This window comes from Myotis brandtii, unplaced genomic scaffold (genome assembly GCF_000412655.1).
Source record: "Myotis brandtii unplaced genomic scaffold, ASM41265v1 scaffold1933, whole genome shotgun sequence".
Taxonomy (NCBI): Eukaryota; Metazoa; Chordata; class Mammalia; order Chiroptera; family Vespertilionidae; genus Myotis; species Myotis brandtii.
Genome location: NW_005357206.1, coordinates 47,169 through 72,209, shown reverse-complemented (window position 1 = coordinate 72,209; position 25,041 = coordinate 47,169). Strand labels below are relative to the sequence as shown.

General features: G+C 34.0%; 2 pseudogenes; one reads left to right on the top strand and one right to left on the bottom strand.

Moving 5' to 3' along the window:
- LOC102247154 lies at positions 1 to 25,041 on the top strand (annotated as a pseudogene).
- LOC102246222 lies at positions 5,893 to 9,451 on the bottom strand (annotated as a pseudogene).

Here is a 25,041-nt window from a genome sequence, read left to right as displayed (position 1 = left end):
ATGAATAACCAACGTGTAACCTATGCAGAACTGAATTTGGCCAAGTCCGCCAAGAGACAGCAAAGGAAACCTAAGGGCACTCAAAGCTCCATTCCAGTAACGGAGCAGGAAATAATAACCTATGCAGAATTAACTCTTCAAAATGCTTCCCGGGATCTTCAAGGGAGGGACAAGACGGACCACTCCAAAGGTAACACATTCAATAGACGCACAGTATAACTGTTCTTGTCTGTGAAGCTGGGGTGCAGAGATGTGGGGGAAACTAGGGCATTAGCTCACATATTTTTCATTTGTGAGAATCAGCACTTAAAGTTGGAACACAGTTTTCTAAGATGAAAGCTGAGACTAATTCTATTTAGGTATTGTTGCAAGGGGTAGTCTTTGACCAGTAACGCATGGAGCATTATATTTCCTAAACATGCAATGGTATATTCTGAGAGGAAGATTACAGTGGTAGGTATGGGCTTGGTGTCCAAGTTTATGTGTTTGATTCTCTGCATGTAAACTGTCTAAACAATTCTCTCTCTCTCTCTCCTTTCTCAGTGTATCCTTTTCTCTTCCTGCAGTTTCACCATCACCTCCAGAGAAGCTCATTGCTGGGACCCTAGGGGTCATCTGCCTTGTCCTGATGTCCGCTGTGGTGACGATACCTATTATTCTCTGTAAATACATTTTTGCAAGGTTATACAGAATTTTTCACTTTTATGTCCATCTGTGGCTCTGAACACTTCATAATGTTATGAAATAGAACTCTGATCCTAAAGTATGCATTTAGACTAAGTGCAAAATGGTAATTCTGAATTTGTCCAATGTATAAATATCAGGATGATTTTAGAGAGTAGTTTATAAATATATGTATACATATATGACCACATATATCCATATATATATATTCATATATCCATATATATCCATGTATATATAAAATCGGAATATAAATATATATTTTATATTCTCTAAGCATGCTTTAGGACACCTTATTGAGAAATACAAATTAATTTTTGAGATTGTTTAATCCAAATACTGTGAGATGTAGTTCTCTAGACTTTAAAAACACTTTTCCTCAAAATTATCATTACTACATTAATTTTCATTGGTAATTAAATTTTATTCCAGATAATTCTAATCCTAGACAATACAACACAATTAAAAATAAGAAACAAAATCATTATGGTGTATTTAGATCAAGATTAATTTAAGAATTATTTTTTTTCAGCTAATGTAATACCTGAGCAGAGTAATTCGTCATTGAAAACCAGGATGCAGGAAGGTACATAATTATTTTCTCAGTTCTGATATTAGTATAGTTCATACTTTATCTCTAATGTAGGGGAGTCAAAAATAATAGCTTTTTGGGAATGGAGACATAAATTATAATACCAGGCAATAAATGTTCATAATGATTGTAGAAGAGTGTTTTCTTATGCAACAATATGAAGAAATATTAATTTAAGATCATAATACCTATGGTTGCAGATGGGCTCAAAGATAATTTTAGGATTCTAAAAAAGTGGGTTTCTTCATTGATATTCAGGACATGTAGAGAGTGGATATTTTTGTTTGTTTGTTTGCTTAATATGGAACATAAACCAGGAAACAAGAGATTAACCCTTCTCTGTGAGTGTGTTTTCTTTTTTGCACAAATGTGTCTATACTTGTGCAAATATGTAAATTAATTTTCATTTTAAAACATTTATATTGTTTTTGATAGAATTTTCTTCAGCATCTCATTGTGGACATTGTCCAAAGGAGTGGTTTACATATTCCAACAACTGCTATTACATTAGTACTGAAAAAAAAGCATGGAATGAGAGTGTGCTGGCCTGTGCTTCTAAGAACTCTAACCTGCTTTACATAGATAACAAAGAAGAAATGGTAAGATTAAATGTTTCCATTTTATTTAAAAGTCTATTTTAGTCTATATTTATACAAGTCATTCATATTTTGTATATGTTCATAGTTCACTTATTTTAAAGACTATTAACATGCATTGTTTGACTCTCTAATATTTTGTTTATATTTTATGCCATTCGTGTACATTTTATAATTTTCAGTTCTCTCTTTTTTATAGAAAACCATGCTTCTATAAATGTTTTTTTTCTAAAGAAAACTTTGCTACTTAATTTTATTATACATCAAGGAAACTGAAGTTACCATGATTTTGCAGATTAATTGCAAACTTAAATGACCCATATAATTACAAATCATGAAATAGAAGTTGCCTGTCCACAGTAGCCCCTCTCTGTGTGTCTCCTTTAACACTCACATGATATTTTTGCAATCTCTCCATATTATTGCACTTATCTGTAATTTGTTAATTTTCACTGCTGTATTGTAGGGACATGACATTTTTAATCTGTTTTACCCAGAATATAGTTGTTTTTTAATATGTAAGTATTATGAATAATTATTTTACGAAAATCCTTGTCTGTTTTTTTCAAATATTATATTGTATTTAAAACAATTTACATTATATATAAATATTAAATATAATACATTATGTTCATATACTATAAATGTTATACTTATAATAATATAATAATGATGTATAAATCTATAATAATAAAAGCATAATATGCTAATTAGACGAGACAGCCAAATGACCTTCTGGACAACCTTCCAGACGAAGCTGGGGCTGCGAGGGCCAAGGCAGTTGCTGTGGCTGTGAGGGCCGAGACCCTTGCACGAATTTCATGCATCGGGCCTCTAATACAATTATATTATTATAATTCCATATGTAGATAGTTAAAATTTATTGTCCTCTATGAATCAGAATGAAATTACAGTCATAAATATATGTATATGCCAAATTTATTAGATTTTCCTAACATTTTCTAATAACAATTTCTAAATAAATGTGTATTTATTATGTAAATACACATTTTATCCAAAAATTACATGATCCAAGATTTAGTACTGCCAGAACGTTCAATGCTATACGTTCTGATCATTATATAAAAGTATCATTTTGACATAAGTAGGCATTTTTCTGATTGCTAATGGATAGAACACATCTTTCTGGGCACTAGTTCTTATGGAATTATGTATCGAGAGAATAAGCGCCTGTTCATGTCTCTCTACCATTTCTCCTGTGTGCTGCCTGTTATTTCCTTCCCTAGAAGTTGTTATATTTCCTATATGAGCTCTTTTTAAATTTGTAAGTGCAAATAGTGTTTTTGATTATTAACTTACATTTTCAGTCTCATATTGGAGTCTTTAAATAACCTGAATTTTGCGTGTTTTTTTAATTTTTGGTAAGTACCTATTTTTCATAATATAATATAGTAAATATGGATTCTGCATCTTTCTTAGACTTTTTGTAACTTTAATAAACTTTTAGTATAGAATCTTCTTTTGAAGTGTGCTTACTCAGTTTTTAAAATTCTCATTGTTTGTTTTTATATTTAGCCTTACTTACCAGAGATTAGCCTTGTGTTTGCATAACTTAGCAGACAACCAATGATTTTTAAAAGTGTATTCAAATATGTCAAATCAATATGGCTTTCACCCTCTGTTATTTTATGTACTTGTTTGTGTGTGTGTGTGGTGTGTGTGTGTGTGTGTGTGTGTGTGTGTGTAGGGAAGTGCTCATGATTTTGAAATCAATTCTCAAGTCCACTTTGGCTTTTATTTTTTACTGTATCATCTTTGTTTCTTCCACACATGTGCAAATTTTCCACCCGTCAGTCAAGCACATGCAGAAAGCTAATGTGATCTCTTCTATTGCACTCTTACTTTTACTAGTAGTACCTTCCTGTTATGTTTATGGCTGGCACTGTGCCTGACACAGTGGAGAACACAGCCTTGGTCTAGGAAAAGGATAATTTCCTTCATTTATTACCCAGTAAATTCAGCACTTTGAGCTGAAAAATACTAGTAGTGGGCAACTTGACAACCCCTTCAACTGCTTATCAAGTCTTCCCCTGTGTCAATAATACCATTGATATTTGTGGCCTTCCCCAAATTATAAAAATTACAATTCTTACTCACTGAGCTGAGTTGGGGGGGTAGGGTAGGCATGAGAGCAGCCTCAGGTAAGAAGATGACAAATTTGCTCTATTTTTACCTGAATCTCTGGCAGCTTTCCCAATAATTAATAATTACAAATTATTATTAGTTTTTAATCAACTTTCAGAGTTGTGAAATTGGTATTATTGTCCATTTGTCTGCTTCACTTAATTGTGCTAACACATTTTCTGAATGTGTCCATTGTGTAACAATATATTGCAAATTGAAATACTATAAATTAGAATTAAATTATTTGTTTTTGTCTTCCATTTTAAAAATCATCATTATTTTGGTTGCAAATTACAATTTACTTAGTTAGCAATATTATATTTGTTTCCATTTGAAATCTCATAGCTTGACATATAAAACATTGCCTTCAGTTTCAAACTGCTATGTAAGAATGTGATATAATGCAAATTATGCATTAAGATAATTATCTTCAGAGTATTCAGATTAGTGCATTAAAGCAACATTGATTAAAAAGGCAAGTGAGTTAATTGGAAAATGTAATTCCTTTTTTAATGATACAAAATGGTTACCTCTATATGGAAATGAAGAACAACTTAAAAGTTTATACATTTTTATATTAAGCACTAGAGGCTTGGTGCATGAAACTTGTGCATGCGGATGGGGTGTCCCTCAGTCCAGCCTGCACCCTCTCCAATCTGGGACCTCTCGGGGTTATGTCCAACTGCCGGTTCAGGCCCAATCCCACAGGGCCTAAACCGGCAGTCGGACATCCCTCTCACAATCAAGCTCCTAACCATTTGCCTGCCTGCCAGCCTGATAGCCCCCTAACCGCTCCCCTGCCAGCCTGATTTTCCCCAACTGCCATCCCCTGCAGGGCTGAGGGGACTGGGGGACTGAGGCTGGATGAGGCAGGACTGAGGGACATGGGGGACTCCAGCTGGATGTGGCAGGGCTGAGGGCACTGGGCTCCGCCATCTTGTGAGGGCATGGAGGTCAATTAGCATATTTCTGCTTTATTGGTGGTAGCACCTCCATCTTGTGAGGGTGTGATGGTCAATTAGCATATTCCCTCTTTATTAGATAGGATTTGTAATTCCCACAATGAAATACCTGTTTATGACTTTTTATTATTATTTGAGTTATTTGTCTTTTCCTTATTGACTGTTGGTGTTTTTAAAAACATTCTGTAATTCTGTTCTTTTTATTGATTCTGTTTTTTGCAAATATCTTTTTCAAGTTTGCGATTTTTCCTTTTTACTTCCTTCCTGATACTTTTAAGAATAGATATTAAAAATTTTAACACAGTCAAATTTATTAATGTTTCTTTATGACTCATGATTTTATATTAAAAATATTTTACTAAATATATTTGTATTTTTTTCTAAACCTTTCTAAATTGTGTTTCTTGCATTTTAATTTTTAATTCATCTACAATTGGATTTTATAAATGGTGTGGGATAGGGAACAAATTAAAAGTGTTTTCATGTGACAAAAATAATGTTATACATTTTGAAACTTTTATCCAAAGGTGTTCTTTAAATACAGTTGTAAATAAAATCATGGTGATGCAAAGTACTGCAGAGATAGAGAATATAGTCAACAATATTCTAATGACCATGCATGGTATCAGATGGGTACCAGACCCATTGAGGTGTTCACCTCAAAAGATATACATGTGCCCAATCAACATGCTGTACACCTGAAATCAAAACAATATTGGATATCAATTGTAACTGACAAATCTTTTTTAGAGTTGTTCAAAAATTATTCTCATTGTTTATTATTACTGGAAACTGCATCTAGAATCTCAACATAAAAATTAAAACTGAAATAAAAATAATTATAATATAATCACTTAAAATATAAATATTAAGAGTTTTGTTCTATTCTTCATTGCTAGCCTCTTGTAAGTTTCTACATTTCTTTAATTGCTTGTGCATCGCACAGCAACATGCGGGAATCCTTTTTCTGATATTATGCTGCACTTGACAGTTGCTAATTGGTTTCTTGGACATGCACTCTTGCACTTTCAACTTTGCCTTCTATGCTATCTATCACATCTCCTTGCTCATGAATTATCATTCACAAATCTTTAAGTAGCTCATTTATATACACACTATCAGCTTCATTTGGCCTAACAGAAGACTCTCATGAATAAGGCAAAGGTTATCTTCCCTAATTTCCTCATCCTGCACCTTCTCCTGAGGTTGAATTTGGCTTTCCCAGGATATAAGATTCTTTTCTTCTGAGCTTTCCTCAGGGAAACTACCAGATTCTCCGGAACTGGCTCCCACGGGAGCAACAAACTCTTTCTATTTCTCATCAGCTTGTCTCTGGACCTTCGGAAAGTTGGTCAGTGATGTGAACTCAGCGTTAACTAAGTGATCCCTCTGTATTTTCCTTTCACACTGTTCAGTGGGGATGGTGGGCAGAGATCCAAACTCTTTTTATTTTTTAATGTATCTTCATTGTTGACAGTATTACAGATATCTCCCTTTTCCTCTCCCCCATTGACTCCCACCACCCTACCCCCACTTTCAGGCCTTCACCAGACTGTTGTCTGTGCCTATGGGCTATGCATATAAATTTCTCAGTTAATCTCTCCTTCCCCACCCTCCTAACCCAGCCTTCCCTCTGAGATTCATCAGTCTATTCTATGCTTCTATATTTTGGGTCTGTTTTGTTCATAATTTAATTTTATTAATTTGAGTTCCACCACCCTACCCCCACTTCCAGGCCTTCACCAGACTGTTGTCTGTGCCCATGGGCTATGCATACATGCATATAAGTTTCTCAGTTAATCTCTCCGTCCCCACCCACCTACCACAGCCTTCCCTCTGAGATTCATCAGTTTATTCTATGCTTCTATATTTTGAGTCTGTTTTGTTCATCATTTAATTTTGTTCATTTGATTCCACATATAAGTGAGATCATATGATACTTATCTTTCTCACTGGCTTATTTTGCATAACACAATACTCTCCAGGTCTTCCATGCTGTCTCAAAGAGTAAAAAATCCTTCTTTTATACTGCTGCATAGTATTCCATGGTGTGAATATACCATGCCTTTTAAATCCACTCATCTACTGATGGGCACTTGAGCTGCTTCCACATCTTAGCTATTGTACATTGCACTGTTATAAACATAGGGATGCATACATTCTTTCTGAAGCGTGTTTTGGGTTTCGAAGGATATATTCCTAGAAATATTCCTAGAAGTGGGATCACTGGGTCAAATAGAAGTGCAATTTTTAACTTTTTGAGGAAATGCCATACTATTTTCCACAGTGGCTGCACCAATCTGCATTCCCACCAGCAGTTACTAGGGTTCCCTTTTCTCCAAATCCTTGCCAGCACTTGTCATTTGTTGGTTTGTTGATGGTAGTCATTCTGATTGGTGTGAGGTGATACCTCATTGTCATTTACATTTGCATCTCTCTGAAGATTAGTAACTTTGAACAGTTTTTTACTTGTCTCTAGGCCTTCTCTATGTCAACTTTGGAGAAGTGTCTTTTTAGGTCCTTTGTTCATTTTTAAATTGGTTTGTCTTCCTTTTGTTAAGTTGTATGAGTTCCTTATATAATTTGTATATTACCTTTTATAAGATGTATCATTGGCAAATATGTTCAGCCATGCAGGGGGCTCCCTTTTCACTTTGTTGATGGTTTCTTTTGCTGTTAAGAAGCTTTTTATTTTGATGTAGTCCTATTTGTTTATTTTATCATTAGTTTCTCTTGCCCTGGAGATGTATCCACAAACGTATTGCTATGAGAGATGTCCAAGATTTTGCTGCCTATGGATTTTTCTAAATTTTATGGTTTAACGACTTACACTTAAGTCTTTTATATATTTTTAGTTTATTATTGTTATGGTATAAGTTGGTGGTCTCGTTTCATTTTGTTTTTGCATGTACCTGTTCAATTTTCTCCACATCATTTATTGAAGAGGCTGTCTTTACTCAATTGTATGCTCTTTCCTCCTTTGTCAAATATTAATTGAGGATAATGGTTTTGGTCAATTTCTGGATTCTCCATTATGTTCCATTGATCTATATTCCTATTCTTGTGCCAGTAGCAGGCTGTTTTGATTACAGTGGCTTTGTAGTATAATTTAATATCTAGTATTGTGATCTCTCCAACTTTGTTCTTCACTCTCAACACTTAAGCCTTTTATCTACTTGAGTTTATACTTGTGTATGGTGTAAGCTGGTGGTCTCCTTTCATTTTGGTTTTGCATGTACCTGTCCAATTTTCTCCACATCATTTATTGAAGAGGCTGTCTTTACTCAATTTTATGATCTTTATTCCATTGTATGTTCTTGCCTCCTTTGTAAAATATTATTGAGAATAATGGTTTGGGCCAATTTCTGGGTTCTCCATTATGTTCCATTGATCTATATTCCTATTCTTGTGCCAGTACTAGGCTGTTTTGATTACAGTGGTGTTGTAGTATAATTTAATATCTAATATTGTAATCTCTCCCACTTTATTCTTCTCTCTCAAGATTGCTGTGGCTATTTGGGATCTTTTTTGTTTCCACTTAAATTTTTAGAGTGTTTGTTCTAGATCTATGAAATATACCATTTTAATAGGGATTGCATTGAATCTATCTAGGGTTGCTTTGTGTAGTATGGGCATTTGAATGATGTTGATTCTACGAATCCAAGAACACGGTATTTACATCTCCCACTTGTTTATATCCTCCTCTATCTCTTTTTTTTAATGTACTGTAATTTTCTGAGTATAGGCCTTTTACCTTCTTTGTTAAGTTTATTCCTAGATATCCTAAATTTTTTGTGCAATGGTAAATGGGATTTTTTATTAGTTTCTCTTTCTCTGATTTCATTTTGGTGTATAAAATTGACATAGATTTCTGGGTATTAGTTTTGTATCCTGCTATGTTGTCAATATTCATTTATTAAATCTAGTAGCCTTTAAGTGGCGTCCTAAGTGTTTCTATGTAAGATATCATATCATTTGCATGACAGCTTTACTTCTTTTCCAATTTGGATGCCTTTTATTCCTTCCTGTCTGATCACTACAGCGAGGATTTCCAGTACTATGCCAAATCAGAGTGGTGAAATCAGTTATCCTTGTCTTGTTCCTTTTCTTAGGGGATATGATTTTAGTTTTTGCCCATTTAGTATGATGTTGGCTGTAGGTTTGTCATCTATGCCCTTAAAAGAGTTTTTATCAAAGTAGGGTGTCGGATTTTATCAGATGCTTTTTCTGCATCAATCAATATTAAATGTTTTTTGTCTCTCAATTTGTTTATATACTTTTCTGTTCCTTTGGCAAGTTTGTTAGAAGGCTGCTGCTTCTGTTGCAACTGTCTCCTAAATTCATGTACATCTTGAGGTGTTGCTAATTGATTCAGAGACCTCTATATTTCCACAGAACATCGTGGGATCTTCTGGATGTTGGATATGCTGGGCCAGCTGGGTGGGTCACAACAACTTCTGCATGTGAGACATGGTTGGTTTGCTTATTCACTAATTGCATCAGGTGTTGGTGGGCTGTGCATTTAACTAAGCAGTCACCCAACCTCCTCATTTCCTCCTCCTCCTCCAGCAGTGGACCAACTTAGCTGTTTGTATGAATTCAATTACCTAATTTCTCATAAAAATTTTTGTCTCATAGAATTTTTTGAAAATTTTCATTGAATTTCCATGGATTCAACTCAACCACAGAAACTATAGTAATTTGTTGGTGTGGGAAAATGGCTTAGCTTTCTCTTCCAAACTGTAAGTTTTTGAGAACTTATATATCTTACATCTTTGTGCTTTAAGTCAGAGATTAATCTTAGAAATAAAAATCAATGCATAAACAATTACATAAATACAGAAAAACTTTGGTATAACATACTAATTCAGGCAAGGAGATAGCCACTAGAGCTAAAAGCCATTATATTAGAAAGTAGGTTTTACAAATACATGTTCAAAAATTGACAACCTTGTTAGTTTACCAGTTTGTACTTATGATGACACATTTGTGTAATTAAAATGAAGTACATAGAAACGTTTCATTTCACAGCAAAGTTTTCTCTTTGTATTACTATAATTTAAAATTTATACTGAAAACGTCTAGTAAATGCATGCATGCCCCAGTCCGGACAGGTAAACAGATGTACTTGGCTGGTGTGTGGCTTCAGCCCTCAGGCTTTAGGGCAACAGCACCAGTTACTACAGGCGATTTGGTGTGATCATGTGCTAACCATTAGCAGTACCTTGTTTATGAGCGTTGACTCTTGGATTTAAATATGTAGACTCTAGTAGTAGATATGTAATATTTATTTACATCAGAGAAATTACTACATTTTTTTTCCAACATATGGTCTAGTTGCTAAAGTTTTAAAGAAATAATGGTGAATCAAGAACAAAAAAATACCGTGTTAATTTAATCGTAAGTAAACCTATTTTACAAACATCTTAAAATTGGCAAGGTGTTAATTTCACATATGATAAACAAACCTGATATTTTTTCCATTAAATCCAGAGTACATTAAATCAAGTGTTTACTGTGAACTAAATGTTTCTGTTGAAATATTATAAGAATTGTTCATATTTAGATATGTAAATATTACTGCAAAGAGTTTATTTATTAAAATATGAAGTTATATGGGATCAGATTAATGATATATTATTTCTGTATTTCAGATCTGCAATAACTTCAGAACTTCATAAGAATTGTACATTTGCAAGGCTTGAGTACCACAAGCTCTCTTCTGAATCCTGTTTAGAAAATAAAAGCTATGTTTGTAAGCACCAGCCACGTTAGCTTACCTAAATCTAGTATAATGGTACTCCCAAAATCTAAAAATAACACATTTCTAGTTTCTTTAAAAGCACTGCAATTATTTTTGTAGAACTCTTTTTAAGATATTATTTTGAGACCAGCTTTAGGTTCACAACAAAATTAAGTGGCAGGTATTGAGATTTCCCTTCTTCCTCTGTCCCACCCATGCAGAGCCTCCCTTTTATCAACATCACTCACCATCGTGGTACATTTGTTACTGAGAATGATTCTACTTTGACTCTTCATAGAACTGAAAGTCCACCGTTTGGCCTGGCTGCTGTGGCTCAGTCCTTGAGCATCGTCCCATGCACCAAGAAGTCTATGATTAAATTCCTGATCAGGGCACATGTCTGAGTTGCGGGCTTGATCAATAGTAGGAGGTGTGCAGGAGGCAGGCTATCAATGGTCCTCTCTCATCGAGGTTTCTATCTTTCTATTCCTCCCTCTCTAAAATCATTATAAACTTTTATTTCAAAATCCATAGTTTATCTGATGCTTCACCCTTGGTGTTACAGTTTTATTTTTAAAATCTATATTTTTAATTTTTTAATAAATATACATCCAGTTACACGTTGTATAATTTTAAAACTTGTAATATTCAGTAAAATAAATCATGTACATATTATGAATTATAATATCAAGAACTGTTATTTCTTCACTTGCTGGTTTGGCTCAGTGGATAGAGCGTCAGCCTGTGGACTAAAGGGTCCAGTTTTGATTCTGGTCAAGGGCACATGGCTGGGTTGTGGGATTGATCCCCTGTAGGGGGCTTGCAGGAGGCAGCTGATCAATGATTCTCTCTCATCATTGATGTGTCCATCTCTCTCTCTCTCTCTCTTCCTCTCCGAAATAAAAATAAAAATAAAAATAAAAAAGAACTGTTATTTCTAAGTCTGCATAACATGAATAATTGAGCAAATATTTTCAAACTAATTTGTGGGGCGCGGGTACAGTGTTTTGGCCAGGTTTAAGCCTCGGACTAATGAAAGGACAGGGTCCTCTCATTGCCACGTGCAAGTCCCAGCTGGAGGGCAGGGCCCTCCCAGCACAATTATAGCCAAAGGCTGTGGTTGTAAGCTTGAACCTATGGTCCAAACACGTAGCCCTACGTGCCTTGTGATAGAGTTCGGGTGCATGTAGTTGAGTGAGGTTGAAACTCACAAGAATGCTGTAAACAAAGTGATCACGCCCTTACTTTGCCTCGTGGCATCTGCTATAAAATAAAGACAGGGCTTGTGGGCGCTGGCATTGTCTCCTCATCAGGGAGGCAGCGTCCCACTGAGACCCAGCTATTATTCTCTTGTCTGTCTTTCCTTAATCCTTTCACCCCCCACCCCACTCGGGATCACCCTTGGTCTTGCTGGTGTGGCACACTAATTTACTTGACCTAGTCTTTAAATGTTCAAAATGGGGGCTGAACATCCCTTGGTCACAAGGTGTATAAGTGTGTTGAATTAGAAGCGAAAAAGCAGGGAAAGTTTGATTCAAGGAATTATTAACTACTTGTTGGTAAGAGAGGGGAATAAAAGAAAATTACAGAATGTTCTTAAGGCTTAAGGAAGATTACCAAAATGAAAACCACATGGGTGCCAGGTTTTAGACTCCATTGAAGACAGTGTCACTACAGAAAGCTTTATGGCAGGGATGCTCGCTGGACGGAGGGAGGACAGAGCAGTTCCAAGTCCGCTGGCCCACACTGGTGAGGATGGATCTCAAGTTATGACCAACAAGCAGGAAGGCTTCCCTGCCACAGTGTCAGCAGGCAGAGGCTGGAGGAGCGGGAACTGGGACCAGCCACAAACACCTGCTGGAGGGGGAACACCACAGGAACCTCCTGCATGCGTGCAGCTGGTAACCACATCTCTGTAGCCAAAGAAGAGAACTCATCATGAAACAAGGAAGAAGAGCCCTTTCTCTGGCACATCTCTCTCGCACCTTTTACTAGCAAAACATCAGGTGAGCTGACAGGGAAGAAAAGGTTTATAAGTCCTAGCACCATTAACTCACAAAGGGCGGTAAAGATAGATTTGGAGCCCAGAGTAATAACTTCTTAATTGACACTCAAGCTTATTATGCAACAACCCCAAGATTTCTATAAAAAATCCATTTAAATATGCCCCACTTATTCAGAATATGGAACCAACACATATATCTTATAAATCTATTTTGGTGCAGCATTATCCATAATTAGAGTCATTTATTGGTGCAGACTGGTGGTTTCACTGGATAATAATTAGTGTCCTTTGGTATATTTTACATGTCTGTTTTTTTTCTATTGGATTTTAGATATTTTGGAAGGTACCTTGGTTTATTAAATTCTTTGCCTCCCCGTTTTGACACTCTTAATTACTATTCTTTAGAAGCATGTTTGATGGACGCAATAGAGTGTAAAGTTATGAAGAAAATAAAAATTAAAGGATACAATATCTGTGTGAGTCAAAGAGTTAATTATTGACAGAATGTGGGATGAACTTGAGTAATTTGCCACAATCATTCAGAGATATTTTTACCATAATTCAATTATAGTTGGGAGAGATCCTGCACTCACTTAATAGTTGCAAAATAAATAAATATTTTATATTCATTATCTCTTTGGATATGGATGTTGTCTTTATATTCTGTACATTTATTCCTTAGATTCACATAGAGAAAATATGTCAATATTCAAAATTAGTTTGTACCTAATTGCTGAAGTTGCATTACCAACAATCTGGTTTCATTGACATTTAAAAACAAGCATTTATTTTATTCATTTATTTATCATTTACCCATTTGTGGTTTGGTTGGCTTTCAGTTGATGTAGACTGGGCATGTATGGGCTCAACTCAAGACTACAGATAAAGTTCATATCATTTTTTTATATTTTATTCTATGAATAGTGGGATACTTGGTACATAACCTCATAGAAGTGATTAGCAATTCTCAGCATGGCTAACAGAAATGTGCTTCTTGATGCCTGAACTCAGAATTCATAATCTGTTACTGTCCAGATCACATTACATTATCAAAACAAGTTACATGACCAACCTTTTTAACTGTCTAAAAAGTATACTCTTCTCATAGTGGTCAGGGAAAAAAACGTAGATTCCCCAAAAACTAATCTAATCCACAATAATAGCCATTGGAAGATGGGGAGAAGTGAGTAGTGCACCAGCAGTTAGGACCACCTGTAGGCGTTATGGAAATCCCAGAAGCCAGAATATAAGATACCCACATACTTGTAGTCACAAACATAGTTCCTCACATGATCTCAATATTGCCAGATATAAGTTTCTTAGTATTTGAACTAAATTAATTAACAAATTAATATTATTTTTTGATGTAAAAATTATTCCTAAATTTAAAGGACAAATTACCAATATAATTTATCAAATTTTGAGGACAAGTCACAAAATTAAATGATCTGGAGATTAAGTCTGAATAAGAAATTAGTTGATCAAAGCCAATATTTCCAAATAAAAGTAATCAGACTTCTTGGAATTGTCTTGGGTAAATAGTGACTTTTGTGTATGTATTTAAATCTCATTTATCTCAATTGCTACTTCTCTGATATAAAATGACTACAACACGTAGCATCATAGTGATTGAAGAGTTCGTCTAAACTTCTCTATCCTTCACACATATTCAGCATAAGTAACAAAAAGAGAAATAATAAACAAGGTATTGGAGATGAAGAATCTCCTTGAGACCATAAGAAGACTGATATTTTGTGATGAAGAGGGGCAAATTTATCAACATTGCAGGTTTTCACACCAACTTCATATATTTATCCAAATATTATATTCCCAATAGACACAGATGGAATTTTAGTTCCCTCTCATAGATGATACTTTCAATTCCTCTTACTTTGTTCAAATTTCATACAACATTTATTATCATCTCACATTACATATTTTACTTTCCTTCTGACTTACACCACAAATATTTATTCTATCACAGTTCTGGAAGCTTGATGTCTGAAATAAAGGTGTCAACAAGGCTATGGTCACTTTGAAGACTCTAGGAAAGACTCTGTGCCCTGCATTTCTCTTCATTTTGGGTGTAGCCCTGAGTCCTTGGCATTCCTTGGCCTACGGGGATATTACTCCAATCCTGGCCTCGTTCATCTCATCATTCTCCCTGTGTGTCTCTGTCTCAGTGTCCAATGTCCCTCTTCTTATACATTTCATCTGTATTAATTAAGGCCCATCCTACACCAATATGACCTCATCTTAACTTGGTTATATTTGCAAAGGCTCTATTCCCAAGTAAGGTCACATTCACCACCTCTAGTAGACATCAATTTGGGGTTGAAGGGGTGTGGGCATGTGATACTAGAAAGGGACTAAAAATAGCAGGTAATGTCCAAATCTTTTGTCTGGGAATCATTGTAACTAGAAACAGAGTTTGGTTTTGTGTTTGTGAAAACTCAATTTCAACCATATACATGAAAGCTTGGTAGAAGAGAGCGGGAGAAATGTCCTGGCATAAAATCAGAAGAAACAGTTCACTTAGAATTCATCTCTCTTTGACATTTAAAATCGTTCATTATTAACACTTTAAAATATAACAACCCAAACCCAAATAAAACTGATTTTGTAGAGACTAATGACACTTCTTTTGAAATAATTATGTCCTACACAGGTACGCATATATCACATTTGCCTGACACTTAAATTCCTTAATTTTAGCAACATTGTATATTTTATTCTGTCTACATATTAAACTCTTCCATTCTTGTAGGAGTCAATAAGACAGAGTATAAAACTGGCCTCTATTACCAAAAGTTAAATGGTATTAGAAGTCAGTTAACTAACATTTTTACCATAGAGGGGTGAAAAATCTGTAAGATATGTAAAAATCCACAAGATATCTGATGATGTAAAATTACAGCCTCTCATCGGCATGTAGATTACTGAGCTAGTTTATAGTTAAAACAATGGCTATAGTATACATTTCCTTAAGCAGGCTGTGATTTCCTTAACCTGGGTCAATCACAGGTTAGAAATTGTCAAAATTGTAATTTGATTTATAGGCAAATCTCATCTTTATTATATCTAATTTTTTAAGGACATAGATTGATCATTTATAGAGTTTACAATGTGTTTGTTTTATTACCGATTTAGCATGACCAACTACTCTTTCATAGTCTTCAAAACGCTCATCTTACCTAATAATAGACAAACATGTAATTGACCATCCCTCTGCTATGCTCACCAACCAATCAGGAGAGTATGCAAATTAACCCAACAAAGATGGCAGTTAATGTGCATATGTAGGCGTGAAATGGCGGAGCGAAGACTGAAGGCTCCCGCAGGAGCAGCGAAGACTGATGGCTCCGGGCCAGAGCATCAAAGGCCTGGGTTCTGGGTGCCAGATGAAAGCCAGTGCCAGCAGGTGGTGGAAGGGAAGGCCGATTGCACAAATCTCTTCTTGCAACGGGCCTCTAGTCACTTATAAATGATAACATTTGCTTAAAAGATACTTTTGTACTAACCCTATGAAATGTGCAGAGATCAGACTGAGTAGTAATTCTTTACCCCTTCATCCTTCAGAGTTCAAAAGATCATATGTTCATGTTATCTTATAACATTTACTGATTCTACCAGTTTGAGGATAGAGTGAAAAGGCTGAGAAAAAAAAAACTAACTACAAAAAAGAGAATGGCAATATAAATTGTACCTGAGACCAGATAATTTTCTTTTGAGTGAACATTTCCCAGATAACTCATTTTAGACTAATTTGCAAAGCTATGCCAGTTGGTTACAAAGCAAAAAGAATTATTGTTCCTCTCTCCAATGACATACTGCAAATAATCTTGATGCCATAAACACATTTCTCCATTCTATTCTTAAAAAAACTAAAAATGGATGAGATAAAAATTAAACTTACAACCTGAAATAATTTAGCCATTTTCTCTGAAAACAGCATAACTGCTTGCTAACCAACCCCGCACCCCCCACCACTACCAAATTAGAAAGCATACCATATTATTTAGAGAAGGTTGTTGTGTTGGCTTTTCTGTTCTTTTGTGTGAATGAAGTGCATGTTTTAAAGACTATTTTCATCCCGTAATTTTCTGACCTCAATTAACTTCTCAGAATATATCAGGTAATAAGTAATGACATTGCTCACAGGGTTTTCAAATGATTTATTTAGAGGATGGGATAAAACCATACTATAGAACTAATTTTTTATCTTTTACAAGTGCAATTTTATTTAATTTTGTATTTTATGATATTGTTTAAAGTATTACAAATAGTAGTACATATGTCTCCTTTTTTTTCCCCCACTGACCTTCCCCTGGCCTCCCCTAACCCCCAGAACATGCCTTCTCCCCACCCTCCCTGTGTCTTGTGTCCATTGGTTATGCTTATATGCATACATACAAGTCCTTTGCTTGATCTCTTACCTTCCCTCCCCCAACACTCCCCAGCCTTCCCACTGTAATTTGACGTCTGTTCAATGCTTCTCTGCCTCTGAATTTTTATTTTTTATTACAGTGATATTTATTAAAGAGAGGTTCTGCATGGGTGGGGACAGAGGAAGAAGGGAAATCTCAATACCTTCCTCTTAATTTTGTTGTGAACCTAAAGCTGGTCTCAAAATAATATCTTAAAAATAGTTCTACAAAAATAATTGCAGTGCTTTTAAAGAAACTAGAATGTGTTATTTTTAGATTTTGGGAGTACCATTATACTAGATTTAGGTAAGCTAACGTGCCTGGTGCTTACAAACATAGCTTTTATTTTCTAAACAGGATTCAGAAGAGAGCTTGTGGTACTCCAGCCTTGCAAATGTACAATTCTTATGAAATCCTGAAGTTATTGCATGTCTGAAATACAGTAATAATATATCATTAATCTGATCACATATAACTTCATATTTTAATGAATAAACTCTTTACAGTAATATTTACATATCTAAATCTGAACAATTCTTATAATATTTCAACAGAAACATTTAGTTTACAGTAAACATTTGATTTAGTGTACTCTGTATTTAATAGTGATATTAACACCTTGCTAATTTTAAAATGTTTTAAAAAAAGGTTTACTTACATTAAATTAACAGATTATTTTTTGTTCTTGATTCACCGTTATTTTTTTAAAACTTTAGCAACTAGGCCACATGTTGGAAAAAATAATGTAGTAATTTCACTGACATAAATAAATATTACATATCTACTACTAGAGTCTACATATTGAAATCCAAGAGTCAAAGCTCATAAACAAGGTACTGCTAATGGTTAGCACATGATCACACCACATCACCTGTGGTAACTGGTGCTGTTGCCCTGCGGCCTGACTCTCTGCAGCAGTTGTAAAGCCTGAGGGCTGAAGCCACACACCAGCCAAGTACATCTGTTTACCTGTCAGGACTGGGGCATGCATTTACTAGATCTATCTATCTATCAATCTATCATCTGTCTATCTATCTCTCTATCTATCTAAATCTATCTATCTAATCTCTTTCCCTTCTCTATTTTGAAAATCAATCAATAAATTAAAAATTATAAAATAATTGTGTTGTTTCTTTGGATACACATTCAAAAATGAGATTGCTGGATCATATGGTACTCCCAATTTTAATTTATTCACTAATGAAGATAAACATTTCCACTTTCCTTGATGTAATATGAGAAAGATGAAAAATGCTATTTGATACACACTAGATAATTTAAATGCAATGTATTATTTTTTCTAACGGTCATGTGTCACTTAACATGTGTTTTCAAAGTCTACTATTTCTGCCTCCCCAGCTATGGTCAAGTGAAATTTTTAAAAATTACATTTGTTTTCCTTCTACATCATTAGACTTGGGTTTTTGTTATTTACAACAAATATTTCTGTTAAAATACAAACTACTAATTATAATTTAAATATGAATTAATAAATAATATAAGTACTAATTTAATATTTCAATTTTATACATTATGGTGTAGTTCAGTGTTGCTTAATGTCTTATACCTCCCAGACATTTATTAATATCAGGAAAATTTATGTTTCTAATATACAAATAACAAAATTAAATACAGCAATTTTAAAAACAAGAGAGTGTGAGAAGATACATTTGAGAATAAATATTTGTGACAGTTACTATATGTTGAAAATGTAGTAATTCTTCAGTATATTAGTGACAAACATCATTAAGTAGCTATTGTAAATGAAATTATTTTAGATTTATCCTATTATAATTAAAATAACATAATGAGTGTATAAATAAAATGAGGTAATGCCATTATTTAGCAACCTTGTCTAAGAGTAGAACTTAAACATCTGAGATACTCTTCACAAGGCCTAAGATTTGTGATTTTAAGATGAAATAAGTTAACAGCATGAATGGTCACGTCTTTTGTCCCAGAAATCTTTTAGAATATGAAAATAATTTCTCAGAGGCACTTACCAATGGACAAAGTGACGCACTACAAGCTCAAAGTCTCCTACAATCGGAAGATGTGTGGTGAGATAAATCATCCTCAAAATTGCCTAAGTGTAAGAATTTCCTGTTCAAACTCTAAGTGGCACAGTGATGAGAAATCTACTTTTTTCTACTTTTGATTCACTCTCAGTCTTCACAGGCCAGTCGGTGGAGATCACAGACATTGTTTGTTTACAGGAGTGACCTGGCCTCCCACTAAAGGATTCATAACTTACTGGCTTCCAGAGGTATGTGTGTCTACTCTCCTGTCTCTCTACTGGCCCAATTCATTTAATGCTAAATTACAAATGCTAGATGTGATACTACCTAAGTACAATTCACATACAATCAAATAAAATAAAACATTGGTATCTTTATTTGTACTATTTAGGGTAAAAAGAGTAAAATATGAAATATGTTGGTAGATATCTTAAAATATTCAAATTTGTGCCTGTACAAAATTACTAAAGAGCATACATACATGTATCTTTGGGCTTGAAAATCAGTATAACTTAAATAAAATCCCATTGGATTTTGGATTTTGTAATTAATAGATATAATTATCAATGTATATTATTTCATATTTATACCAGATTTAAAAAATAAATTCTTAACAAGAATTCATCAGGTCATGAAGGTAAAACATAGTTCCTCATACACACCCTACGAAGAAATAAAATCAGTGTGACTTGCAATAAAAATCAGAATTTAGTAGTCTCGGTAAAATGCTAAAACTTTTAAAAACCTTTGTTGTTGAATATTTAAACTTAATTATAAACAATCAAAATACTTTTTAGAAATTGAACAACACATGCAAAAAGATGCCACACTGATAAGAGACTCCTGTCTAATGAATTACATTTTCATTGTCTGATATGAATCAGAAATAGTAACAAGGCAATTGTGTTAAAATAATTAAAACAAGTGACATACTGAGAGTTTATAAATATCAGATTGACTGCTATCTTTACATGCGTTGTATTTTAAAATATTTTATTCCAACCGTAGATTAAGCTAGGTTGTAAGCTAGGTTCTTAAACACTAAATAACTTTTAAAGGTAATACATTATAAATTTCAAAGCCAGAATTTATTCTAGGTCTCGCTGACTGCAGAGCCCATTGACTGAATTATTGAATAAATTATCAGATTTATTACATTTGCCTACACACTACAGTCACCTTCACTGACTTTGATAGCCCTAGGATCTTTCAGGAATTTTGCACCAACAATGTTCCTCCATAATGATATACACATTTATTAATCATTTTATGGTTTCATTTCCTAACCGTAAAATAAATTGTAAGTTCAAAATTAGTATTGTGTAAAATTAATATTTTTAAGAATCCTTTAACTTTCTATTGCTTTCATTTTTTGTAAGTTTTGGATACCTTTAGAGTGTCATGTAGCATTTTTCAGCATATAAAATATTTTCTTAAATTATAATGATTTCTCAGAACTCCATAAATATTTAAAATATCAAGTGACATTTTAAAATATCATCTGCCCTTTTAATAAATAAATATAAGTGACTCAATAAAATTAATGTATTAAAGAAAAGTACTATATATTCTAATACTACTATTCCCCCAACTTTAAAACACTCAATCTGTAACCATAAATTGTCATAAAATTTAGGGCATCACTTTTTTTCGATACAGCATTTTAATTTTAACAGTTATTCTAATTGTATTAAAATGATTCAGTGGATTCTGACTTTGATAATGATATCATTATTCTGATTTTCTTTATTCTTCGTTAACTTCTTACTTTTCATTGCTTCAACCAATAATATTATGTTAAACATAGAATATCATTTTAAGAACGATTATTCTATCATGAAACACATTTAAATCTCTACGTAAATTAGAACAAGACTTCACATTGGTCAAATGCAAAGTGAGTACTGTTACAATCTCACACTCCACCCACAAAGACTATCCTTGAGGTCTTGTCATTGTTCACATCATTTATTAATTACTTAAGTACTGTTATCATAGGCACCATCCCTGTCATTACTCAGCCTCAGAGATGGATGTCCAACAAGAAAATGACTCAGAAATGAACCTGGCTGAGGACTTAAGGAGACAGCAAGTGAAAGGTAAGGGCATGGACAGCTCCATTGTACCAACTGAACAATAAATATTCTGTGTGGGAATTAACTTTCAAGTGCTTTTCAAGACCTTCAACGGAATTACAAGGATGACTAATGCAAAGGTGGCACATTTAATAGACACACAGTATAATTGTTCTAGGATGTGCACCTGGGATATAGAGGTGTGCAAAAGAGTAGGGAATTAGCTCACATATGTTTTCATTTGTAAGGGTCAGAGCTTAAACTTGGCACACAGTATTCTAATGTGAAATCTGAGGGCTAATTTCTTTGAGGCGCTGTTGTATGGTGTTGTATTTTACCAACAACTCATGGAGAATCGTGTTTTCAGAAAATGAAATGGTACATCTGAGAGGAAGATTCCACTGCTAGGTATGGTTTCAGGATTCAACTTTATGATTCGCTGTGTACGTGGGTTCTCTTATATGTAAACTGTCTAAATAATGTCTCCATCTCTCCTTTCTCTTCCTGCAGATTCACCATCACCTCCAGAGAAGCTCTTTGCTGGGGTCCTGGGAGTTATCTGCCTTATCTTGATGTACAGTGTAGTAAGAGTGATACTTTTTATGCCTTGTAAGTTTTTGGAAGATTTTAAGGAAACATCATTTTAAAGAATCTGAATGCTTCTAAGCATTTCATAATACAGTATTACAGAATAGAATTCTCATTTCAATGTATATATTTAGATAAATGTGCTATGCTGAATTTGTCAAATGCATAAAAATAGAATGATTTGTAGAACAAATTTTTACACATTTATATATTCTGATTTCATCACTTAAATACATAAAAATATAGGAATCCAAAAGACCTTACTGAGAAATGCAAATTAATTCTTGATATTGGGTAAGCCAATACTGTAAGTGATGGTAAAGTTTGTTCCCATAGTATTTTAAAATATTTTCCTTTAAATCTGTGTTACTTCATTTATTTTTCTTAGTAAATCAATTTTGTTACAGATAATTCTCATCATAGACAATATTTAAAAAAACTTCAAGCTAAAAACAAAAATTATTATCATTTGTTTAGATTAATTACTTTTCAAACAATTACCTTAATTTTTTAAGGTACTGGTAAACTGGAGAAGAACAATTCATCCCTCAATACAAAGATCCTGAAAGGTACATAATCATTTTCAAAGTTCTGATATCAGCAAAGTTTATATATATTTTGTCTCAGGCGAGGCAATAATGATAATAGACTCTTTTGGGAGAACATAAGTTATTAAATGAACAATACATGTTCATAAATAATTATTATAAGTAAGTGTTCCTTCTTCTGCAACATTATGAAAAAACATCAGTTTGAAATTGCCACATCCATTGTTGTTCTTTGGCTTAAATTTCCTACTGCTATAATATAATAAGAGACAAGTAATTTCACTATTTTAAAAAGTAGTTTCAGTCATCGGCTTTTAGGACATGTACAGAGTGGATATTTTTGTTTATGTGTTTGCTTTATATGGGCACAGATATTAGGCGATATCTGGCAGACCCTTTCCTGTGACTTTGTTTTGTTTTATATGTACCAGCCAGTGAGGATGCATAGGTATATTATGTACCTATGTGTTTATACTTATGTAAGTGTGTAAGTTAATTTTCAAAACTTCAAATTGTTATTGCATTATAATTTGTAATCTTTCTTTAGCATATCATTGTGAACATTGTCCACTGGAGTGGTTTATGTATTCCAACAATTGCTATTACTTTAGTACTGAAAATAAAACATGGAGTGAGAGTTTGCTGGCCTGTGCTTCTAAGAACTCTAATCTGCTTTACATAGATAATGAAGAAGAAATGGTAAGATGTTAAACATTTCATATACTTTATTAAAGGCTTATTTCAGTCAATAGTATATTTGTAGAATTCACATTTTTATACATAGTTACAAATATTTAAAGTCTGTATAAAATTCCACTGTTTGACTTTATAATCTATACTAATAAGAGGGTAATATGCTAATTAGATGGGATAGACTGGACATCTTCCAGATGTTATTCCAGACGTTCTTCCTGACAAAGCCCGCGCCCGGGGGAAGCTGCCCAGGGTCCCGGGTGACTGTGGCCGGCCAGAGGGAGGGAAGCCTGGGTCCCAGGTGCAGGGGCCAATGGCAGCAGTAGTTAGGAGTGATCAGGCAGGCAGGCGAGTGATAAAGGGAGATCAGGCAGGCAGGTGATTGGTTAAGGGAGATCATGCAGGCAGACAAGTGGTTAGAAGAGATCAGGCAGGCAGGCAGAGTGGTCAGGGGAAATCTGGCAGGCACGCAGGTTAGTGGTTATGAGCCAGTGTTCCCGGATTGTGAGAGGGATGTTCAACTGCCGGTTTAGGCCCAATCACTCTCCTATGCTTGCCTGCTGTTGCTGCACAAGATTCCCTTTGTAACACAGAGGAGGAATGGCTTCCTTGAGCCACATCCTATTTCTAGGTTGGGTATTGGAAACAATCAGGCCTAAGTCGCTTTCTTCTGTTGGGTGGGATATAAGATACCCTGTCACTCTGTGTTCCCTAATCCTGGAGTATCAAACCTTTTACCCTTTCTCATTCCACCTTTCAGAGCTCTTCTTAACTCATGTCTTTCATTAATTAGTTCCAGAATTTATAGTTCTAATTAGTGGAGAAATGAGTCTCTGACACCTGGACCACTGGATTCCACCAACACTGGATTCCACAGAAACAGGTCAATTTGGGCTTTATCTGGTTAAACAATGTTGTGAAACACAGAGAATCTTTTTTTTTTCTTTCATGTCATTTATTTTCTTAATTCTGACCCCTTTTTAAAAAAAACCTGCTATCTGAGAAATAGAAGAAAATTACATTGATTTAGTCATGGTAACAAATACTTTAAGTATTTGGAAACTTATTTAAAACTTTGGTATGTTAGTTTCGTCAATGTGGGTAACTACTAAATTACATGAATCAGAATTTTCCTTATTAAATTAAGAAGAAGAATGAGACCATTAAACATAAATATTTGGGTTAATTTTAAATCAAATGTACAAACAGTGCTGAAAGTTTTTGAAAATATGAAAAGTGACTTTAATATATCTTTAATAAAAAGTCTTAATATATCTTTAGTGTTAGATTAGGATCCAACAATCTTATTTTGTTCTCAAAATGAAGGATTTTTTGAAAGAATACACTACTTGCTTTACAAAAATAATCTTTCATGATGATTATTTAAATAAAAATTCTTTATTTTGGGGTAGGAATTTCTGAGTTCCATATCACCTCCATCATAGATTGGAGTTTTTCGTAGCAGCAGTGATCATCCTTGGAAATTGACAAATGGTTCATCTTTCAAACTAAAGTAAGTTTTTTAAAAAAAATGCTATATATAAAGGAAAATTAAAAAAAATAAAAATTCTGAAGAGTATTGTTGATGTTTTTGTTTAAGTTGAATTATAAACATGAAGAATGATAGTCAAAGTTGATGAAAGGTTGATATAAATAGTAAAGAATGACCATCTAATTTTCCTAATAACCAACTCTTACTAATATTCTATGAAAAATATTATTACCCATTTTCAAAATATTCTGTGATTACAGTTACATGGAAATGCTATTTGTTGTTTCATGAACTGGTCCCTCACAATAAAAACAAAATTATGCATTTATCTCCATTACAGAATAGAAGACTTATCATCTGGTAAAGGTGACTGTGCTCTGCTACACCTATATGGCCTCACATCATGGAGTTGTGGAGCTTCAAAAATATATAGCTGTAAGCATAAGCTTTGGGGTTTGGATTCTGTTGGGTAA